Source organism: Neomonachus schauinslandi, chromosome 3, assembly GCF_002201575.2.
Source record: "Neomonachus schauinslandi chromosome 3, ASM220157v2, whole genome shotgun sequence".
Classification (NCBI taxonomy): domain Eukaryota; kingdom Metazoa; phylum Chordata; class Mammalia; order Carnivora; family Phocidae; genus Neomonachus; species Neomonachus schauinslandi.
The window spans coordinates 38522750-38538482 of NC_058405.1; positions in this window are offsets into that span (position 1 = coordinate 38522750).

The window sequence follows — 15733 nt, forward strand, 5'->3', positions numbered from 1 at the left end:
AAATAAGTCATTGGGTTTTTTTTGTTTTGTTTTTTTTTTTTGTTTTTTTTTTTCAGTTTGTCCAGCTTTTTTTATTATTGTTGTTAAGTATGTGAGTGACACATTCCAAACTCTTGACATGCTGGAACTGAAACAGCTGAAACCAGTAATTTAGTTCATTCAGTTTTTACTTACCTCTGTTTGATTCAGCAGTTTCCTGAGGTTGCTTTTTCTAATATTGTTATTTAGAGTTGTGTCTAGCTATATATAGGCTTTGTATTTCCAAATGCATTATCTCTTCAGTGCTTTTAACTTTATGATGTCTCTCTCAGAATTCCATATCTGTTTCCAAAGCATGTACTATCTAAAGCTTAGTATCCAGTTTTCTTTCATTCTGACAATGATGTGCTGAGAAATCTGTCCCTTTTCCCTAAATTCCTGTTTCTATCAAAATTTCTTGTTCTTTCTGCTACATATCTCATTGTCCAGAAATCTAATCAGTTAGTTAGGCAAGTACCTAATTTGTTCAAGTTATTTATTAAAATTGAACTCAATTTGTTCAGTATGTTTAAAATCATATATGTGTGTATGTGTTATGCATATGTTCATAAACTAATGACTTTTAAGCAATGTAATGAGTATTCAAATTTTACTTCCTTACTACACAAATTTTAATCTCTATACTCTAGAAAACAGAAACAGAAACATGTTAAGAAAGTGTATAAGTTGGCTAAAAGAGAAGATGGGTAAAATCTTAATTGTCTTTATTAATCGCCTAAAGACTAAGATTAGCATTTGAGCCAATTTATTACCTATAATTTAAGAAATATGTTATAGTTATTTAATATCTAAAAGACACTTACCTATTTAACTTTTACATGAAAATTGTTAGAATGAATTTTGCTGACCTTAATCCATGAACCGACATGAGCACGATAGCAAATAATTTGCTTCTTCATATTTTACAATCTGTGAATAACTTCCAACATTTCCTTAGTGTTGGTGACTTCTGTGCCAGTGAAGGGTGCTTCCCTACTCTCTCTCCTCTCTAGATGCATATATACTATGTATACTAGCGTTGTACACCTACTGTGCTCTATGTATACTATGTGGGAAGTTACACATAGATTTGTTGTATACTCTGCGGGAAGTTACAATTTTGATTTCACAGTTTATGTAAAACGCCCTGTGTAGAGAGCTCAGTTAGCTAACATACTTACTACAATTACTTCTTATTTTATACATCCCAAGCAGCAGCCCACTGATTTGCCTTGCTGTCAGTTGATGCTCAACACATGTATCTGTGGGCATTAGAATAGAACCTGTTGTACTAATCATTTTATAATATTTGTAACTCAAACCATCATGCTGTATGCCTTAAACTTATACAGGGATACATGTCAATTATTTGTCAATAAAACTGGAAAAAAAATATCTGAGATGCAAATTAACGAGCCAGCCAGAATTAAAGTTCTTTATGAGAAAAATTGGAGCACAGTTATTTCTTTTCTTTAAACACTGAGAATGATTGACATTTCATGTTATACTATTTTAGTGTTTCAGATGTATGTAGTTGCTGTGTTTCATTGATGGTATAGACTGGCTTTATAAATGCATGACCTCTCAGTTATACAGAGGAAACAATATTCTACCCCAAATTTAAAATAACTTAAAAAATTATTTACCCTGAAATCACTACTTGAGTTTCAGATTGTAAAATAAATTTAAACTGCTATTTTTAATCTACCGATTTACTTTCATGGAAGTTGTTATATGACCATGAATGAGGACAAGCAGGTATCAACATGGTTTCTTATATAGCTCATACTCTACTAACTTTAAGCTTAACTTTGGTAAAACCAAAAGCACAAGACCTGCTTTCACTTTCAGTAGGAGAATTTATTATTATCTATTTAAATACAAAGACATCATTAAAATTAAGTAACAGATGGGCAGCCTATGGAAACATTTTGAGCTCTGGAGCCCAGTAAGTCACCTTAGTGCTAGGTTATTGGCCACTCAGTCATGTTAAGAAAGTTAAATCCAACTTGCAGTTAAACACCAAATGGCTGTTAATTTATAGTTTTACCTGCCTGTTCTACTACAATGAGAAGGGTAGAACTTCTGCTCCTCTCATTGGTAGTCATGCAAAATCAATCTGCACCCTTTTTTTTAAATTTTTTTATTCTTATGTTAATCCCCATACATCATTAGTTTTAGATGTAGTGTTCCATGATTCATTGTTTGTGCATAACACCCAGTGCTCCATGCAGAATGTGCCCTCCTCAATACCCATCACCAGGCTAACCCATCCTCCCACCTCCCTCCCCTCTGCATCTTAATTCAGAAAGATCTGTAGTTGCATGATTTAGAATTATATATACATGATAAGTGAATGTTCTGAAAAAAGAGGACAAGTACTATTTTATGACAAAATATTGAAAGAAGGGGTTTGAAAGATTATGTGTCTAAATAATTCTGTTTTTGCAGGAGAGAGAACATAGTAATAGAGAGATGATAATGGCTGGCCCACATTTATTTAATTAGATACAAACAGAGTTTAATACTCATTGTCTTGAATCCTTATGTATTTTTCTCATTATATCTCGTAACCCTCTCATATAAAGACACATTTTAAGTCAAATCTACCTTATAATCAGAATATTTTAAAAACTGTCGACTGCCTAGTGTTTATATTAAATATATCCAAATGCAAATATAGAGAATTTTTCTAGAAGTCATTTTTTTTTTCAATTCTCTCCCGTAATTAATTAAAAATTATTAACTACTTTTGATTTTTCCTGTTTGATGCTTAAGCGTTTTTCTAATTAATGAATATTTATAATGAAAATTACGTAGGGGCACCTGGCTGGCTCAATTGGTAGAGCATGCAACTTTTTTTTTTAAGATTTTATTTACTTATTTGACAGAGAGAGAGACAGCGAGAGAAGGAATACAAGCAGGGGGAGTGGGAGAGGGAGAAGCAGGCTTCCTGTGGAGCAGGGAGCCCATTGTGGGGCTCGATCCCAGGACCCTGGGATCATGACCTGAGCTGAAGGCAGATGCTTAACCGACTGAGCCACCCAGGCACCCTGAGCATGCAACTCTTGATCTGAGGGTCCTGATTTCAAGCCCCACGTTGGGCATAGAGAAAATTTAATAAAAATAAATAAATAAATAAATAATAAAACACAACATATGTTTAAAAAAAGAAAATTACATATGTACAATTATGCACAGGGATGACGTTGACTAAAATTTCACTATTTTTCAGGGTAAGAGAAATAAGATATGGCTGCCTACTACCCTTGGAAATAACTTAGACAATATGACCTACCTACTGAGACTTTGTCCAGTAATTTGGGCAATAGCTGAGAGAAAAAAATGACCAGAATTTAAAATGATAAAAAGCGTTGAATGGAACTTCACTTATTTTACCTTTTTTTAACTACACTAACTTATCTTCTCCCTAGTTATAACCTTTCAAGTGGTACCACAGGATCATCAGTTAAAATCTGCAGAGGATCAAGCTTTTTTAACAAAAAAAAATAGAGACAGAATCCAGGTCTGTGGATCACCAGAGTATCTGACTTTTTTTTAAATTGGTCATTCTGTTACTTTGTCTTCATGGGATAAACAGTCAGTTTAACAGAGGACTTATCTACAGTCATTCGTCCAAATTTTCCAAAAACATTGTGTAGTGCAAAGGGAGATAGGTTCTCTTCTCACTTCATCCTGCCAGTTCTGAACTTAAACCCTGACACTTAGCCTGTGCTCTATCAATTTCAGATAGCTGCTTTAATACCTGGTATAGAAACTAGTGTCGTAATCCTTAGTCTGACAATCATCATCTGCATGATTAAACATACACCACTTATATTATTTGAATTTTAACTTTATTAGCTATAAACTGATCTCTCAAATATATTTAAAACCTAATGCTTTAATATTCTATCAGCTTTCATTTCAATTTGTACTCATGGAGAAATTATTCCATTCATCACCAAAACTACATGCCACTTGCAACCTGACATTTCTAAAATTTGTGGTCAAGATTTTGTCTTTGATTAATGAAACTATCAAATATTGGCACTATTTATAGAGAGGAAAGGGCATTAATTGCAGAATGAGTCTTGCTTAAGTTACTGGGGGCCAAATAATGTAACACTATTTATTTTTTTTTACCTCTGAAAAATAGGGGATTATTCAAATTTTAGTTAAATTTTTGACAACTACAAATATCTCTTCTGCAAATCCAGGATATGCAATCAAAGAGAAGACAAAGCATTCCTTTTCTGATTTTAATTGCTCAAATCTGGCCATGATGTATTTATTGTAATGTGGTTTAATACTTTAGCACCTCAAAATGAATGAAGCATCTGAACTACACTTTCAACAGATAGTAAGTAAAATCTCATGAGGATATAGGAACAACTGAATTTTCATAAAATGTTCCCTTTTTGCTTTTTACTTGTTTTATTGTCTTTCTTTGGTTTTGTTTCAAGAAATACACACTAGCTCTTGGTACTGCTATGTCATCATTGTCCTATGTATATTACACCACTTATCACATTGTTGGATAATATTTATGAGACTATCTGAAGTATGTGAGAAGACAGCGCATTTTAATGTCATATGTGGGATTCCTATCAATTTTTTTCTAGTTGTGCTTAAGTGTGGGTTATAGACTGCCGTCCTGAGATTCCAGGTGTGTCCTTAATAACTGGCCTATTTGGTGCCTAATTTATTAATCTGTAAAATCATACTACTAATAATACAACTGTATCATTTATTGTGAGTCTTAAATAAGCTAAAATATATAAATTTGGTGGTAAAATCTTTAAGTATACTCTGTCATTATTATAGTAAGAACACAGCTGTGAATTATCATTTGATGAATGCTTGAGGACTTTAAAAACTGAACTATGAATAAAAAGTGGCAAAAATTCTTCAATAAAATAGCGTAAAAAATTTTAAACTACTATTTGTTAGCATTTTCAGATATTCTTAGGTCCTAAGTTTTTACATCTGAGTCCATCATACTGCATTATGTATAGAATCCCAAAGAAAAGCAATAGCTTATCTAGGGAATAGTAATAAAGATTTTATTAGATAGAATATTGCCATGATCTGAATATTTGTGTCCTTCCAAAATCCATATTTCAAATCCCAATGTTCAGTGTGATGGTATTAGGAGGGCTTTTAGAAGGTGATTAAGTCATGAGGGAAGAGCCTTCATAAATGGGATTAGTGTTTTCATAATAGCGGCCCTAGGCCCCTTCATGAATGGGATTAATGCTTTCCTAATAGGGCCTCACATATCCCTTCCACCACCTGAGGATACAAGAAGTCTGCAAACTGGAAGAGGGCCTTCACCCAACCAAACTGGCACTCTGATCTTGGACTTACAGCTTCCAGAACTGTGAGAAATTAATTTCTATTTTTTATAAGCCATCCAGTCTGTGGTATTTTGTAGTAACAGCCCAATCAGACTAAGACAAGCATTATTTAATTTGGACTTTCAGCGTTCCCTGCCAGAGGCTGGGCAGCTGCCCTCTCCCCCCAAGAAGTTATGGATGTTGGGATAAATGACACACATGTACCAATGGATCAGAAGTAAAGTTTATTACTAATATAGTAAACAGCAAAAAGATTCTACAAGAAGAAGAGTTCAGGTTCCATGTAGGGTAAAACAGGAAGAGTGGGGCATGGTCAGGTGACTCTGGCTTCCTTTGTGTTTAGAGATTGGGACTGGATCAGGGTTCATGTGTAAGCCAGACTTTGACCCAAGGGAAGTAGTACTGGGGCTTTTTTATGGGGTCTCTCTGATGTGGGGCAAAAGGGAAAATGGTAGGAGTGGGGCCTAAAGTCTGTCAACAGTCAAACATCAAAAATGGGGTCCAACTCTGTTCCAAATCTGAGCCAAGAATATTTTGTACTTTATTTAAAAAAAGAAAATGAGGAAGTAAATGTATTATTAACAACAAGGAATGGTAGAAAAGCAAATAATAAATTAACTTATAGGGAGTATAAGATGATTCCTCAGATAGTGTAATAGACAAATGAAGATATGGCTCTCCTTAAGGTTGATGAAAGAAATGTAAATGACAAAAGATTTTCCTCTTAGTGGACTGGCAAAGAAAAATTAACCAAACGAATAAAAATACAAGGTCCTATATTGTTAGTGGTGAGGTAAAAAATGGCAACTTGGTAGAGAAAAATAGAGTTTTCTCTAGAATAGTAGTATCCATTTATAAATAAAAAGAAAAATATGAAATCTATTAACAGTGGCAAAAAAACTCAAATGTAAATTTAACAAAAGGTACATATTCTATTGAAATTAAATATAAAATCTTACTCTACATGTGGGGGAACAAAAACAAACCACTGAGCAAATGGAGAGACTTTCCATGTTTCTGGATGAAAGAGTTAAATAATAAAAAAAAATAGACTATCTCAGAATTAACATAAATATATAACTACATTTACATAAAAATCTGCTAAAGCTATGAAAACAACTCAAAATTTGGCAAAATCCATTAGAACTAAAGTATAAGTAAAATAAAAGTAATCCCTCATTTGGTATTTTAGCACACAGAAGTAAAATAGGTCTGTGGCCAAGGCTATATAACCATGATTTCACTTTAGGAAAAAAACTTGAAAACAATTTGAATATTTGTTCTAGAATAATGAGTGGATAAAGAGTTATATACCCACAGTGGAATACTGTGTAGGTACCTAAATGAATGAGTTCAAGACTTACCTGGAGGCTTACACAATGTGTATTTGAAATGAGAAACATTAAGTTTCAAAGTATTGTTTGTAATGTGAGCTTATATTTTTTAAAAGCAAATAAGTACAAAAGGCATTTATAATAGTATTTTTTATAAACATGGAAAAAATATAGACTCAAATACACTAGGCTACCAATGTTATTGAAAGGAAGAAGAAATGGTGAGAGGCTGGGGAAAAGAAAATCTCTGTATTTATCTTACTTGAATTACTTAAATCAAAATTTACAAAGGGAAAGATATATATGTGTAGTGAAAAGTTCTAGAAAATACTGTTAAACTTAAATATCTTTTTTTTTTTAAAGATTGTATTTATTTTTTTGACAGAGAGAGACACAGCGAGAGAGGGAGAAGCAGGCTTCCCACTGAGCAGGGAGCCCGACGCGGGGCTCGATCCCAGGACCCTGGGATTATGACCTGAGCCAAAGGCAGACGCCTAACGCCTGAGCCACCCAGTCGCCCCTAAACTTAAATATCTTAATATCTCTGAGGAAAGGCATGATAGTGAGTGTTGGGGTAAGGGAAAATAAGTTAGAAAAACATAAAATTTTCATGTAATATATTTCTGTATTGTTTAAGGTTTTACAAGAATGTATTTATATACTCTAAGAAATATTGAAAAATTTATGGGAAAAATATTCACATTAATAACTACTCATACAAAAAGGACCTTAAGAAAGCAAAGAAAAATACTCTCAAATTAAATTTTTAAAACTTTATTACGTTTGTGAAGAAGTTGTAAAATCTTCAGTAAGTAAATTTATTCAAGGCTCCAGTTTTAATAGTCCTTTAAAGGTCTGCAAAATCTCAAAATCTACTGGGACAGTGGTCAAATTGTTGAATAAGCAGAAACTCTTCTGTTGGAAGGAACACATAAAATTCCTACAGGAAATAACATTTTAACAAGAAATATAAAATGATATATTAAAACTGAAATGGAAGTTTCTAAAAACTTAAACATGAAAATCTCTATACCTATGACAGGCAAAACAATAATAGTAAAAAAAAAAAAAGACATCTTTTGTGCTTTGTATCTAATGAAACGGGAGTTGAGATAGGTGAGAATAGTGTGATATACACATTTAATGTGAGTAATCACTCTTGACCTAGGCCTCCAAATTTCTGAACCACTAAATAATTTATATAATTGGTTAAATGCTGATACGTGGTTTATGATTTCTAAAATTGATTCTATAGTCTAAAAACAGAAAAAGCTTGTCTATAGCCTAAGCTCAGATATGTGATCTCACATTTCCTCTGCTACTCATTTTAAGAAACCTTTTATAATTTAGCTTATGTATTAAATGAATAGAAATGGTTTCCATTAATTTAGTCTCTAGAATATCCACAGGTTTCTGACTATAAGACTACTTAGTAATCCTTTGTAATAGCTATCTACTTAACAATTGGCTTCTTTTTTTTTTTTAAAGATTTTATTTATTTATTTGAGAGAGAGAGAATGAGAGAGAGCACATGAGAGGGAGGAGGGTCAGAGGGAGAAGCAGACTCCCTGCTGAGCAGGGAGCCTGATGCGGGACTCGATCCTGGGACTCCAGGATCATGACCTGAGCCGAAGGCAGTCGCTTAACCAACTGAGCCACCCAGGCACCCTTAACAATTGGCTTCTTTACTTACTCTAAAAACAAAGCCAATAAACTTATCAAAATGGAAGCAAGGGTAGGAGTGTGACAATTTACATTAAACTAGTACTGGTGTTCTTTTCACTACCTAAAAGAGTCACTCTCAGCCTTTTTAAATATTCAGGGTATTGATAATCATACTTTCTTTGTAATTATAAAAGTAATTTTTCATCTCTGAGAGTCCTTAAGTCATTTCAAAATGTAATTGTCAAGATGGCATTAAGGAAAAATCCTCCCTTTTAGTGCAGAATAAACTGATTAATGTAAATAAAATAATTATGATTTGAAGGTAAAACTGAAGGAAGTAACATAGACTAATCTGTATATTTTTATAATAGTCTTATATACTTTACCGTAGAATCAAAACTAAGCCTATCATGCTTATTTCACTATCTGAGCAGACTTAGGAAGGTACAAATTACAGATGGGATTGGAGGATTTTGTAAAAATAAATCTTAGCGATTTACACAACAGCCTCAGAATCACATTATAAACAGTATTCCACTTTATCGTTCTCTCAAATTTTCTCTTGAAAAGTATCAGATGCTATAGCATAATTTGTGCCTATTTTTGGCCTCTGTACCTATATCATCTTGTCAAATAGGCAGAGGTTTAGGAATTTGAATTGAGTGAAGACATTTTCAGTCCCTGGTTGCTGCAACTTTTCACAAAATGTTGTTACTTTTAATTTCCAATGACACTTTAGAAGTCATTTGCCAAGCTTGCACATTTGAAACAGCATCTCATTAGGTAAACTGCCAGCACTAATATTCTCTATTTGTTGTAAATTTTTGCATAAGTAGTAGATAGTAACTCATATTGATTTTGTGTTTAAAGATTTGGCAGATGAAATAAAATGAACAGGGAGGATATAAAATGTAAAATTTAGTATTTATCATAAATTCAGGAAGATCTTGAATACTGTGTTGGCAACTTTGAGAGTTTTACTAGCTTATACTACAATTATGATATTGCTCTGCCGATTTTCTCTCTTAAAATATAACTTCGATGTGATTGGAAGTTAAAGATATTCTCCCTTTGAAATTCAAGTTGACCTGAAAGAAACCAAACATTTTCCATGTATTCTGCCTCACATTGTATTTGCCCCATTACTGTATCATTTTTAGTTAAAAGTTATGCAAGAGAATAAAATCTAATTTGAAAAATAGATAATTATCTCTCTATGCAAAATCACTTTTGTGTTATAGTAGTTATATGTAATTCAAATCTTGTCATTTGCTTAGATATAATGATTTTTTTAAAAATATTTTATTTATTTATTTGTCAGAGGGAGAGAGCATAAGCAGGGAGGGCAGCAGACAGAGGGAGAAGCAGGCTCCCCACTGCACAAGCAGCCCAATGTGGGACTCCATCCCGGGACCCTGGGATCATGACCTGAGGTGAGGGCAGATGCTTAACCCACTGAGCCACCCACAATTGAATTGTAGATAATGGGAAGAATCTTTGTGAGTTCCTTTTACATATGTTGAATGGATATATGTGTCTAACCCTAAAAAATTTTAAATATCCTTACTTTAGAATCCCTGAAGGAAGGAGAAAATTTTCAACTTATTTTTAATGATCACATTTCATTTTTCTAAATGTAATCCAAAGGTCTACAATAACACTATACATAAATTACACTGGAATTAACAATTTGTTTTAATTTTAAAAATAAAAAATTTAAAGGTCTACAAAAATTGAACAAAACATTTTGTGCTCTTTAAAATTAATATACCGTAGTTATTTAAAAATGAATTAATAAGGGCTCTTGGGTGGCTTGGTCAGTTGGGCATCTGCCTTCAGCTCAGGTCATGATCTCCGGTCCTGGGATCGAGCCCCACATTGGGCTTCCTGCTCATCAAGGAGTTTGCTTCTCTGTCTCCCTCTGCCCCTCCCCATTGCTCATTTATCTCTCTCAAATAAATAAATAAATTCTTTAAAAAAATGGATTAATAAATTATGTAAGCACATCCTGATATGAAAAAAGACTCACGGCATCACAATTGAATCAAATCTATAAACTATTCTTTTTTAATTTTACAATTTTGAAGGGTAACATATATTTAGATACATTGCCCATGTGTATCTAACAACATTAGGCTACATGTGGACTTGCATTAAAAGATAATGTACTTTACAACAAATTAATAACTTTTTCTTTTTAATGATAAGCTAAAAAGAAAGAATATTCAGCATAGTTTTCATTGTTTTTGAGAAGATATATAATATTTCAAAAAACATTTCAGTTGTATAATAAAAAGACATAAGAAACATCCATGTATTAACCCATGACCCCATTAAAAAAACAAACAAATGCTATTCTCTTTAAGTTCCCTTCAAGTTCATTCTATTCTCTTCCTTCTCGCAGAAAACCTTCCTTTCAAACCATTCATAGATTATCCCCTTGCTTTTCTTCATAGCCTTGCTATATATGTTTTTATCCTGAAATAATATATTGTACGATTTTGCTACCTTTAAAAAATTTATATAAATTTAATCAAGTCCTATGTTTTCTCAAAAACTTTCTTTTCTCCCTCAGCCTTATAATTATGGTATCCATCAACTCGATGTTGCATATAACTGAGAGTAATTCATTTTACCACTATTCTAAACTGTATTGGTAGGATAATATTTTGCAGGATAAGTTAATGTTTTATACTTTATTTACTCATTCTTCTCATGGATATTGGAATATTTCAATTTTTTTATCCCTATTCCTAGGGTACATGTGCAAGTACATGCCAATCCAATTATTCTTAAAATGATTACACCAAATTTACAGGAAGCAACTCTTCATAGGTGTTTCCATTGCTTCCTTTTTTCTCCAACACTAGATATTGTCAGCCTTTTATGTTTTCTAGACTTGCATGTATAAATAATTTCTCACTGTGGATTCATTCTGCATTTCCTTGATTACCAATGTAAATGTAAATGCATGTGACATATATAAATTATGAAATTATAAACATAAATCAGTTTTCCTCTTTTCTGATGTCCTCATGGTTTTGATCATTTTTATCAGTTTTTTAATTTATTTTTTTACATTTTTATTTAGTTTTACATTTATTTTGTTTTACATGTAGAATTTCTTTATATAGTGTAGATACTGATTCTCTACTAAATATGTGAATTATGGAGACTTTCCAAAATGGAAGAGGAGTAGGAGACCTTAGTTTTGTCTGGTCCCAGGAATTCAGCTAGATAGCTATCAAATCATTCTGAACACCTGTGAACTCAACCAGAGGTTTAAGAAAAGAATTCCTGCAATTCTACAAATAGGAAAGTGACCACTTTCTGCAAGAATGGCAAGACAGAAAAACTCACCTCAAAAAAGAGAACAAGAGGCAGTATACCCGCTGCCAGGGACCTAATCAGTATGGATAGAAGTAAGATGTCAGAACTAGAGTTCAGAATAATGATTATGAGGATACTAGCTGGGCTTGAAAAAAGCATAGAAAACACTAAAAAATCCCTTTCTGGAGAAATTAAATAACTAAAATCTAATCAAGCCAAAATAAAAAAAAGGCTATTCATGAGATGCAATAAAAAATGGAGGCTCTAACTGCTAGGATAAATGAGGCAGAAGAGAGAATTAGTGATATCAAAGACAAAATGATGGAGAATAAAGAAGCTGAGAAAGAGATAAACAACTTCTGGATTATGAGGGGAGAATTCAAGAGGTAAGTGATACCATAAAACAAAACAATATTAGAATAATTGGGATCCCAGAAGAGAAAAGAGATTGAGAGAGAGGCAGAAGGTATATTGGAGGAAATTATAGCAGAGAACTTCCCTAATCTGGGGAAGGAAACAGGCATTAAAGTCCAGGCACAGAGAACCCCCCTCAAAATCAATAAAAATGGGTCCATATATTGACATATAATAGTGAAGCTTAGAAATCTCAAAGACAAAGAGAAAGTCCTAAAAGCAGCTCGGGACAAAAGGTCCATAACTTACAAGGGTAGAAACATTAGACTGGCAGCAGAACTATCCACAGAGACAGGGCAGGCCAGAAAGGACTGGCATGATATATTCAGGGCACTAAGTGAGAAAAATATGCAGACAAGAAGACTTTATCCAGCAAAGCTGTCATTCAAACTAGAAGAGATGAAAAGCTTTTAGGACAAGCAGAAACTAAAAGAATTTGTGATCACTCAACCAACCCTGAAAGAAATATTAAAGGGGATCCTTTAAGAAAAGAGAGAGCCCAAAAGTAACATAGACCAGAAAGGAACAGAGACAATATACAGAAACAGTGACATTATAGGTAATACAATGACACTAAATTCATATCTTTCAATAGTTACTCTGAATGTAAATGGGCTAAATACCCCAATCAAAAGACACAGGGTATCAGATTGGACGAAAAAGCAAGACCTATCAATATGCTGTCTACAAGAGACTCATTTTAGACCCAAAGATACCCCCAGATTGAAAGTGAGGGGGTGGAAAACCATTTATCATGCTAATGGACATCAAAAGAAAGCTAGGGTAGCAATCCTTATACCAGAAAAATTAGATTTTTAAACCAAAGGCTGTAATAAGAGATGAGAAGGGACACTATGTCATACTTAAAGGGTCTATCCAACAAGAAGATCTAACAATAGTAAATATTTATGCCCCTAACATGGAAGCAGCCAATTATATAAAACAATTAATAACAAAATCAATGAAACACATTGATAATAATACAATAATAGTAAGAGATTTTAACACCCCACTGATTGCAAGGGACGGATCATGTAAGCAAAGGATCAACAAAGAAACAAGGACTTTGAATGACTCACTGGACCAGATGGACTTCACAGATATATTCAGAGCATTCCATCCTAAAGCAACAGAATACACATTCTTGAGTGCACATGGAACATTCTCCAGAATTGATCATGTACTGGGTCACAAATCAGGTCTCAACTAATACCAAAAGATTGGGATCATTCTGTGCATATTTTCAGACCACAGTGCCTTGAAACTTGAACTTAATCACAAGAGGAAATTTGGAAATACCACAAATATATGGAGGTTAAAGAGCATCCTACTAAATAATGAATGGGTCAACCAGGAAATTAAAGAAGAATTTTTAAAATTCATAGAAAGGAATGAAAATGAAAACACAACTGTTCAAAACTTTTGGGATGCAGCAAAGGTGGTCCTAAGAGGGAAGTATATAGCAATACAAGCCTTTCTCAAGAAACAAGAAAGGTTTCAAATATACAACCTAACCTTACACCTAAATAGCTGGAGAAAGAACAGCAAATAAAGCCTAAACCCAGCAGGAGAAGAGAAATAATAAAGATTAGAGCAGAAATCAATGAAATAGAAACCAAAAAATAGTAGAACAGATTGATGAAACTAGGACCTGGTTCTTTGAAAGAGTTAATGAGATTGATAAACCCCCTGGCCAGACTTATCAAAAAGAAAAGAGAAAGGTCCCAAGTAAATAAAATCATGAATGAAAGAGGAGAGATCATAACCAACACCAAGGAAATACAAACAATTATAAGAACATATTATGAGCAACTATATGCCAACAAATTAGGCAATCTGGAAGAAATGGATGCATTCCTAGAAAGATATAAACTACCAAAACTGAACCAGGAAGAAATAGAAAACCTGAACAGACCCATAACCAGCAAGGAAATTGAAGCAATAATCAAAAATCTCCCAACAAACAAGAGTCCAGGGCCAGATGGCTTCCCAGGGGAATTCTACCAAACATATAAAGAAGAATTAATACCTATTCTTCTGAAGCTGTTTCAAAAAATAGAAATGGAAGGAAAACTTCCAAACTTTTTCTATGAGGCCAGCATTACCTTGATCCCAAAACATCAAAGACCCCACCAAAAAGGAGAATTACAGACCAATATACCTGATGAACATGGGTGCAAAAATTCTCACCAAGATACTAGCCAATAGGATCCAACAGTACATTAAAAGGATTATTCACCACCACCACCAAGTGGGATTTATTCCTGGGCTGCAAGGTTGGTTCAACATCCACAAATCAATCAATGTGATACACGACATTAATAACAGAAAGGACAAGAACCATATAATCCTCTCAATAGATGCAAAAAAAGCATTTGACAAAGTACAGCATCTTTTCTTGATTAAAATTCTTCACAGTGTAGGGACAGAGGGAACATACCTCAATATCATAAAAGCCATATATGGAAAGCCCACAGAGAATATGATTCTCAATGGGGAAAAACTGAGCGCTTTTCCCTTAAGGTCAGGAACACGGCAGGGATGTCCACTATCACCACTGCTATTCAACATAGTACTAGAAGTCCTAGCCTCAGCAATCAGACAACAAAAAGAAATAAAAGGCATCCAAATTGGCAAAGAAAAAGTCAAACTCTTGCTCTTTGCAGGTGACATGATACTGTATGTGGAAATGACACCCAAATGACACCACCCCAAAATTTCTAGAAATCATACAGGAATTCAGCAATGTGTCAGGATATAAAATTAATACACAGAAATCAGTTTCATTCCTATACATTAAGAATGACACAGAAGGAAGAGAAATTAAGGATCGATCCCATTTACAATTGCACCAAAACTCACAAGATACCAGGAATAAACCTAACCAAGAGGCTAAGGATCTGTACTCAGAAAACTATAGAACACTCATGAAGAAAATTGAGAAAGACACAAAGAAATGGAAAAATGTTCCATCCTTGTGGATTGGAAGAACAAATATTATTAAAATGTCTATGCTACCTAGAGCAATTTATACATTCAATGCAATCCCTATCAAAATACCATCAACTTTACAAAAGTAGGGATCCAAAAGGGTACGTGCACCCCGATGTTTATAGCAGCAATGTCCACAATAACCAAACTGTGGAAAGAACCAAGATGTCCAACAACAGACAAATGGATAAAGAAGATGTGGTATATATATACAATGGAATATTATGCAGCCATCAAAAGGAATGAGATCTTGCCATTTGCAACGACGTGGATGGAACTGGAGGGTATTATGCTGAGCGAAATAAATCAAACAGAGAAAGACATGTATCATATGACCTCACTGATATGAGGAATTCTTGATCTCAGGAAACAAACTGAGGGTTGCTGGAGTGGGGGGTGGGTGGGAGGGATGGGGTGACTGGGTGATGGACACTGGGGAGGGTATGTGCTCTGGTAAGCATTGTGAATTGGGCAAGACTGTTGAATCTCAGATCTGTACCTCTGAAACAAACAATGCAATATATGTTGAGAAAGAAAAAAAAAAGAAGAAGAAGAAGAATGTAGCAGGAGGGGAAGAATGAAGGGGGGGAAATCGGAGGGGTAGACGAACCATGAGAGACG